Source organism: Bison bison, unplaced genomic scaffold, assembly GCF_000754665.1.
Source record: "Bison bison bison isolate TAMUID 2011002044 unplaced genomic scaffold, Bison_UMD1.0 scf7180017864110, whole genome shotgun sequence".
Taxonomy (NCBI): domain Eukaryota; kingdom Metazoa; phylum Chordata; class Mammalia; order Artiodactyla; family Bovidae; genus Bison; species Bison bison.
The window spans coordinates 221,864-229,944 of NW_011494682.1; positions in this window are offsets into that span (position 1 = coordinate 221,864).

Here is an 8,081-nt window from a genome sequence, read left to right on the forward strand (position 1 = left end):
CGTCTAGTCAAGGCTATGGTTTTTCCAGTGGTCATGTATGAATGTGAGGGTTGGACTGTGAAGAAAGCTGAGCACCGAAGAATTGATGCTTTTGAACTGTGGTGTTGGAGAAGACTCTTGAGAGTCCCTTGGACTGCAAGGAGATCCAAACAGTCCATTCTGAAGGAGATCAGTTCTGGGTGTTCATTGGAGGGACTGATGTTGAAGCTGAAACTCCAATACTTTGTCCACCTCATGCAAAGAGTTGACTCATTGGAAAAGACTCTGATGCTGGGAAAGATTGAAGGCAGGAGGAGAAGGGGACCACAGAGGATGAGATGGCTGGATGGCATCACCGACTCAATGGACATGAGTTTGGGTGAACTCCGGGAGTTGGTGATGGACGGGGAGGCCTGGCGTGCTGCGATTCATGGGGTCGCAAGGAGTCGGACACGACTGAGCAACTGAACTGAACTGAACTGAAGACTATGAAGTTCAAGAAGAAAATTTGGAATTTTAAAATCTCATAACTAAAATTTTCTGTTTTTAGGAGTGAGGAAATTATACTTTCATGTGTACATTAGCGTATAATAGTTGTGTGACAAGCATATACAGAAGGCATTCTGTTTGAATTCTAATCTTTCTCAGTGATGTTCATGTGCAAGACTGTCTTTTCCTCTTCCTTTGCATTTCAGTCCGAATCAATAGAATATCCATTGTTTTCAGCTCATCGGTGTTAATTTTATCACTAGAGTGTATTTTTCCAGTTGACTTCCATGTATTAGCTTAGAAAGCAGAACTGGAAGGACCTTTAGAAATCAGCAAGGAACCAAGTTTTCAGATCTTTGGTTTATTAGATCAACAACCCTTTCAAGTGGAGAGGGTTTAATCACATCTTGGTCACATAATCTGTAATTAATATATTCTGGGGCTTTCCTGGTGGCTCAGCTGTAAAGAATTTGCCTGCAATGCAGGAGATGCAGGTTCAATCCCTGGCTCAGGAAGATTTCCTGGAGAAGGAAATGGCAACCCATTTCAGTCTTCTTGTCTGGAGAATCCCATGCACTGAGGAGCCTGGTGGGCTACCATCTGTGCAGTTGCAAAGTTAGCAACTGAGCATGCACACACACACAGGTTAAAGCCTGGGTCAGCCAGTCTCCGGATTGAACTGTCTTTTTGCCATACACACTCTTCCAGAAAAAAAATTTTTTCAGTAGATTTCCAATGATATCATAGGCCCCAGATTAGGGGTCAGTTTTGGGTTGGCGATGTTTTACTTAAAAAGAACATTCAAGCCACCCCTAAGACCAGGTCATTATTGCTTCGTAGAAGGAGGACTGTTTTAACACCAAATGGGTAAGAAGATTTGTTCTCAGAACAAATGGCAATCTTTTACTTTAGTAATTTAATTTCATGTAAGAAATTAAATTTCTTACATGATTTCTACGTTGTTCATTTCACCTAGAGCAAATGAACTCTTCTTTGTTGGTGTCCCAAGGGCTGTATTAGAGAGTCACTGATCTATGACAATCTCTCCCTTTCTTCAAATGGAGAAACTGAGGCCCCAATAAATTAAGTGATATGTTTGAGGTTGTATGTCCAATGAGTAGCAGAGAACTGAGTTTTCCTTTTTCGTTTCAGTAGTTAGGAATATGGATGGTTTTTTCCCACTCTTTTCAGCTGTTGCTAAACGAAGGGTTAGCAAAGAAGAATCAGTATATGGCAGGCAGATAGTAGGTCTCATAATGAAAATTTCAATCCTGTGTCATTATGGCAGTTTGATTTTCTGTCAAATCCATTTTCTTTCTTTCTTTTTTCCTTTTTTACTGTTTTGTTTTTATTTCCCCCCAGGTTTATAATTAAAAAATAAAATTGCATATTCTTAAGGTGAACAACCTGATGATTTGATAGGCTAATACAATGTGAAATTCTTACCATGATCAAGATAATTAACATATCCATCTATTCCCATAGACACCATTAGTGTATGTGTGTGAAAGGCCTATTTTGTTTCTGAACCCTAGTTAGGTATCGATCATTAGTTATTCTGGGGAAAGAAATAATGTTTACTGAATACATGCTTTATGGCAGGCACTTTGTGAGGTGTTTTGCATACTTGTGTCATTTTTGCTTATCTCACAGGAAAGAGTGAAATCTTTATGAATGACATTAAAAGCCTAAGTTTTCCACACCACTGATTTTCATGATGTTTGATATTTTCTTTAGAAGTGCAAAACAATATCTTCTTGCCAATGGAATTAACCGTATTATCGTCTATATATGTATACAAATTCTCTCTAGTTCTTTTACTATAGCTGTCGTCAAAGGAGGGGCTTTTTAGAAGCACCAAACAGTAGAATTTGGGGAGGGAAATAAACTGTGATGAGCTGAATTTGTGTGCAGATTAATGAAAGAGGAAGGGTTGAAGATTCATCAATGTCATTTCATCTTTTGGAACCATTTCCAATTTAAGAAAAATGAATGAAAATCCCCAGGGCAACCAGTCTCCCTACATGACCACCAGAGGGCGTTTGACACTGTCAGATTGCAGTGGTCCTCTCTCCAGTAAAATTATAGCACCACAGTTTTTCTGTAATTATGTCTTTTCTTTCTGTCCATTCTTACATTTTCAGAAAAAGTTCACTAGGCAGACACTTTATTCTTTAATGTGTCTTGACTTCTGATGCTCTAATAAGATTTCATGTAAAATAAATAGTCCTTTTATGAGGTTAGATTATATACTATATATGAAGTGTTAACCTTTACCTTGAGATTGCGTCCTAGGACAAACTTTCTAGAACATTCCATCAAGACGATTCTGCAGGATGAACATGCCACTCGAATGCCTTCAGGCTCCCGTTTCCAGTTTTCCCATTCCATGCCAGCCTGTCCTGTACAGTCAAAACTTAAATTCCTTTCTCTTTGATGAATTTTTTTCCTGGCCCCTTGGTTATCAGAGAACTTCCTTCTGAAGTATTTCGGTGTCAAAGTCTCCACTTAGTCCTGTCTTGTCTAATATCATTAACTTCTCAAGTGTTTCTTTCCTCCACCAAGTCGAGGACTCCTGGAGAATAAACAATTGAAAACTTTCTCCCCAGGCCATAATGGTATAAGGATGAAACTGTGCTCTCCATAACTTACTCATTTTGTGAGAATCCCAGCTCCCCCAGATTCTTCCAAACTAGTTCTGCTTAGAGTCTGCCTAGACTTTCTTCTGTGTGTTTCTCAGTCAGTTGGAGTGGCTTTCAGGGGTGCATGCTCTTTCTTCCCTCCTGCAGTGACACCTGGAGTCCCAGCTGCGTGGGTGGTTCATGCCAGCTCTGCAACACTACCCGGGCTGCCCACCAAGCAGGCCTTCTTGCTGACTTCTTCAGCAGATGTGGCCCCTTTGGCCTCCCTGCCCAGGCCTCTGTGCTACAAAGGAGATCTGAAGGGGGCGGGTAGTTGTAACCCTCACTTGTGCTATGTTATGAAGCATAACTCAATACAGTATAAACTTGCATCATCACAGAAATCTTAGAAAAGTAGGTATTTTAGTGCTTAGTACCGGTGGCCCCTGCAATGCAGGAGACCCGGGTTCAATCCCTGGGCTGGAAAGATCCCTTGGAGGAGGGCATGGCAACCCACTCCAGTATTCTGGCCTGGGAAACTGAGTAACTGACATTTTCACTTTCACTCTTTGTATACCCATATCCTTAATAAAAAGCCATCCTTTAAATGTTTCCAATTTACAAAATTTGCTCTTACTTTATTTTGACCTTTCAAACCCACATGAGTGAGATTTACAGATTTTTGTATTTTAGACCCTCCTTGGTCACCTCTGCTATTTTGGTTGTGCTAGCTTAATAAAATGAACTGAATTACCTGCCAATAAAGTTGTCTGGTCCTAAAATCTTTCATTAGAGGTCATTAGTTGATAACATTCAATTCCTTTCAACTTTATCTATTTTTTTTGTTTGACATTTTTCTTGACTTAGTTTTTATTATATATATATATATGTTTCCTGCCAACCTTTTATTTTGTGGAGATTTTGGAGTTTATCAGCACAGGCTTGTAGATTGTAATTATTTAATTTCAGAAAAATCCCATCTCTCTTTTCACTGTAAGGCCCTCCCTTCCTATCCCTGGGACTTAAGCATGAGTACATAGGAGCAGGACTGGGAGAATGTCTCAGAAACTGAGATTGAGCTTGACTTATTTGCTCTTCTCTCATCATCTGTGAGCCATACATGATTTGAGGTATGTTATTCTATTTGTCAAAAATTAAATTATTATAGAAAAGAAGCTATTTGTTTGTTCTCCTGTATTTGTAGACTGTGATTCCTATGTACCGTTCCACAGCCAGATTTTTATTAGAATGAATGACTTCTTTTCCAGGAAGCTATCCAATTCCTCCTACAAATAATACTCTAGACTGAATTCAGGTTCCCTTTTTTTCAGACAATCCCAGGTATGTCTGAGTCCTAGGATGTGATCTTTCAAGATGACGTCTATATGACGTATATTGGAGCTCTTCAATGTGGCTCCAAACTGAAAAATTATCAGTAGGCAGAAGATATACGAAGTTGGACTTGGAATCAGTGTAAAGAAGAATTTTTAATACATCGTGTCCCAAGCTAGGATGGGCTTCTTTGGATGGTTATATTCTCATCATTGGAGGTATCTGAAAATTGACCAAATACTCATTCAGTGAATGTTTCAGAAGGGACTCAAGCCTTTGAGGGAAGCAATTCAACTGGGTAGTAGTCTCATCCTGTTCTGGGAGTCTATGGTTATGCTCTTGGAATCTCCCACAGTGCACAGTTAAGTGCCTTATCATCGAGTGAGCAGGAAGTCAAAATTAATAAACTAAAAGTAATCTGCAATAATACTTCAGAGTTATAGGAAGCAGAGAAACATGCATGATGGAATCTGGCTATGGCTGTTTCTTGGGTTTGGAGAGACCATGGAAACTATAAACAAATACTATGCTGATGTTAATAATGTTAAAAAAAAAAACACAAAATTCAGCTGAGTAATTTAAAGATCATATTGCCTTTATTCAGTGATTCATGAGTTGGGCAGCATTTCACCTAACAAAGAGAAAGGAGCTCCCAGCAGGTGTACAAAAATGAAATTTTTTAAAGGCAGAAAGGAGGTGGGACAAGGAAGTTATAAACGAAATAATTTCTTTTTTCCCCAGCAAAATCACCTTCCTTTGTGGGAAGAGTGGGGTCTGCCTTGCAGATTACCTCACCAGTACTAATCAGGTAATTCCCCAGATTGACTAGTTAAAGGTCACACTCTTGGGAAATACTGAAACTGTAATTAAGTCTTGGCTTGCTAACATGGGACTCAGCATAAGTGACTCCATTTGGTGCTTGTTATTTCTTTTTAAACAATACTAATCGTAGTAACCCTGATGATAACTACCATCAACTGAGCCCCTACATATTGACTGTCTATAGCAAGCATTTTGTCCATGATGTTTTATTTATAGTTCACAAGTGCTCTGTGAATGAGACATCATTTGCCCGATTTTATGAACTGGTACCCTATAGTTAAAATAAGGAAACTGGACTCTTGAGAGTCCCTTGGACTGCCAGGAGATCAAACCAGTCAATCCTAAAGGAAATCAATCCTGAATATTCATTGGAAGGCCTGATGCTGAAGCTGAAGCTCCAATACTTTGGCCACCCGATGCAAAGGGCCGACTCATAAGAAAAGACCCTGATCCTGGGAAAGACTGAAGGCATGAGGAGAAGGGGACGACAGAGGATGAACTGATTGGATAGAATCACTGGCTCAATGAACATGAGTTTGAGAAAACTCTGGAAGATGGTGAAGGACAGGGAAGCCTGACGAGCTGCAATCCATGGGGTTGCAAAGAGTCGGACATGACTGAGTGATTGCACAACAACAACAAGGGTTGTGTATGCAGATCGATTGTAGGAATGCCCACATGATCCTCTTAGCCCTGGAGATGGGTTGCTGCTGCTAAGTCACTTCAGGCGTGTCCGACTCTGTGCAACCCCATAGACGGCAGCCCACCAGGCTCCCCCGTCCCTGGGATTCTCCAGGCAAGAACACTGGAGTGGGTTGTCATTTCCTTCTCCAATGCATGAAAGTGAAAAGTGAAAGTGAAGTCGCTCAGTTGTGTCTGACTCTTAGCGACCCCATGGACTACAACCTACCAGGCTCCTCCATCCATGGGATTTTCCAGGCAAGAGTGTTGGAGTGAGGTGCCATTGCCTTCTGCAGGAGATGGGTAGGAAGAGCATGAAACACTTGGATTTCCAGACCAATTACCTTTGACTAAGTGCTACCTCTCCCCAGTGTTCTATAGAAATATTATAATTCTCTATGCCTACCAAGGCGTGAAAATTGGAAAGCACATCAAACTACCTAGCTAAGGTGACAAGCTTTGGAAAGTGAAAGTGAGGTCGCTCATTCGTGTCTGACTCTTTGCGACCCTGTGGACTGTAGCCCGCCAGCCTCCTCAGTCCATGGGCTTTGGTAGAGCCTAATTAGAGATCCAAACCAAGGTGTGTATGACACCAAAGTTCACTTTCTTTCCTCGATACCTCACCGTCTTTAAAGATTTGAGCCGTGATATTATAGAAATGTCAAGTCCTTCAGATGGAAGCAGAGGGAGGCAGTAGAAGATGGCTAATTATGTTACATGGGTTTCAGATAGAAGATATAGATTTGAACACTTCAGCACCTCAGGGGCTTGACTTAATGTACGCTAGCAAACTAGAGATTGAGTTCTGTTGTCAGTCTGTCTGGATTTAAAACCAAACTCCATGCCTTACTAGCTGTTTGACTTTGGGAAAATTATTCTGCTTCTATGTGCTTCAGGCTTCTCGTTTTTGAAATAAAGATTAATTTACTGAATGAGTCAACAAATATTTGCTGAAAGACTTCTATTTGTTAGGTACTATTCTAGAGTAAGGCAATGGCACCCCACTCCAGTACTCTTGCCTGGAAAATCCCAGGGACGGAGGAGCCTGGTAGGCTGCAGTCCATGGGGTCGCTAAGAGTTGGACACGACTGAGTGACTTCACTTTCACTCTTCACTTTCATGTGTTGGAGAAGGAAATGGCAACCCACTCCAGTGTTCTTGCCTGGAGAATCCCAGGGACAGGGGAGCCTGGTGGGCTGCCGTCTACGGGGTCGCAGAGTCGGACACGACTGAATCGAGTTAGCAGCAGCAGCAGCAGTCCCACTTGCTTATTTTTGCTTGTTACTTGTGTTTTTTGTGTCAGAGATTTTCTTCTATGTTTTCTTCTAGGAATTCTACAATTTCAGGCACTCCATTTATGTTTTTAACCTATTTTAAGTTAATTGACGGGGGTGGGGTGGTTAGAGATAAAGATCCAATTTTTCTTCTTTTTCTTTTTTTGGTATGTGATTATTTCGTTTTTCTAACAACATTTATTGAAGAAATTATCCTTTCCCCACATAAGTATTCTTTGGCTCCCTTGTCAAATATTAGTTAACTGTTAAGATTAATTTTTTATACCAAGTCTGAAAAGTTGTTAACTGTTTATTCACATTTTTTCCTGCCACTTTCTCTTTATTCTCTACTTCCATGACTTTCACTGTGTATATTTTGACAGCTTGATGGTTTCTCATAGGTATATGAAACTCTTCATTTTCATTAGTTTTTCTTTCTTTTACTTAACCTGCTGCTGCTGCTGTCGCTTCAGTCGTGTCCAACTCTGTGTCACCCCATAGACGGCAGCCCACTAGGCTCCTCTGTCCCTGGGATTCTCCAGGCAAGAACACTGGAGCAGGTTGCCATTTCCTTCTCCAATGCATGAAAGTGAAAAGTGAAAGTGAAGTCGCTCAGTCGTGCCTGACTCTTAGCGACCCCATAGACTGCAGCCTACCAGGCTCCTCGGTCCATGGGATTTTCCAGGCAGGAGTACTGGAGGGGGTTGCCATTGCCTTCTCCGTTTACTTAACCTGCTGCTAAGTCACTTCAGTTGTGTCCAACTCTGTGCGACCCCATAGACAGCTGCCCACCGGGCTCCGCCATCCCTGGGATTCTCCAGGCAAGAACACTGGAGTGGATTGCCATTTCCTTCTCCAATGCATGAAAGGGAAAAGTCAAAGT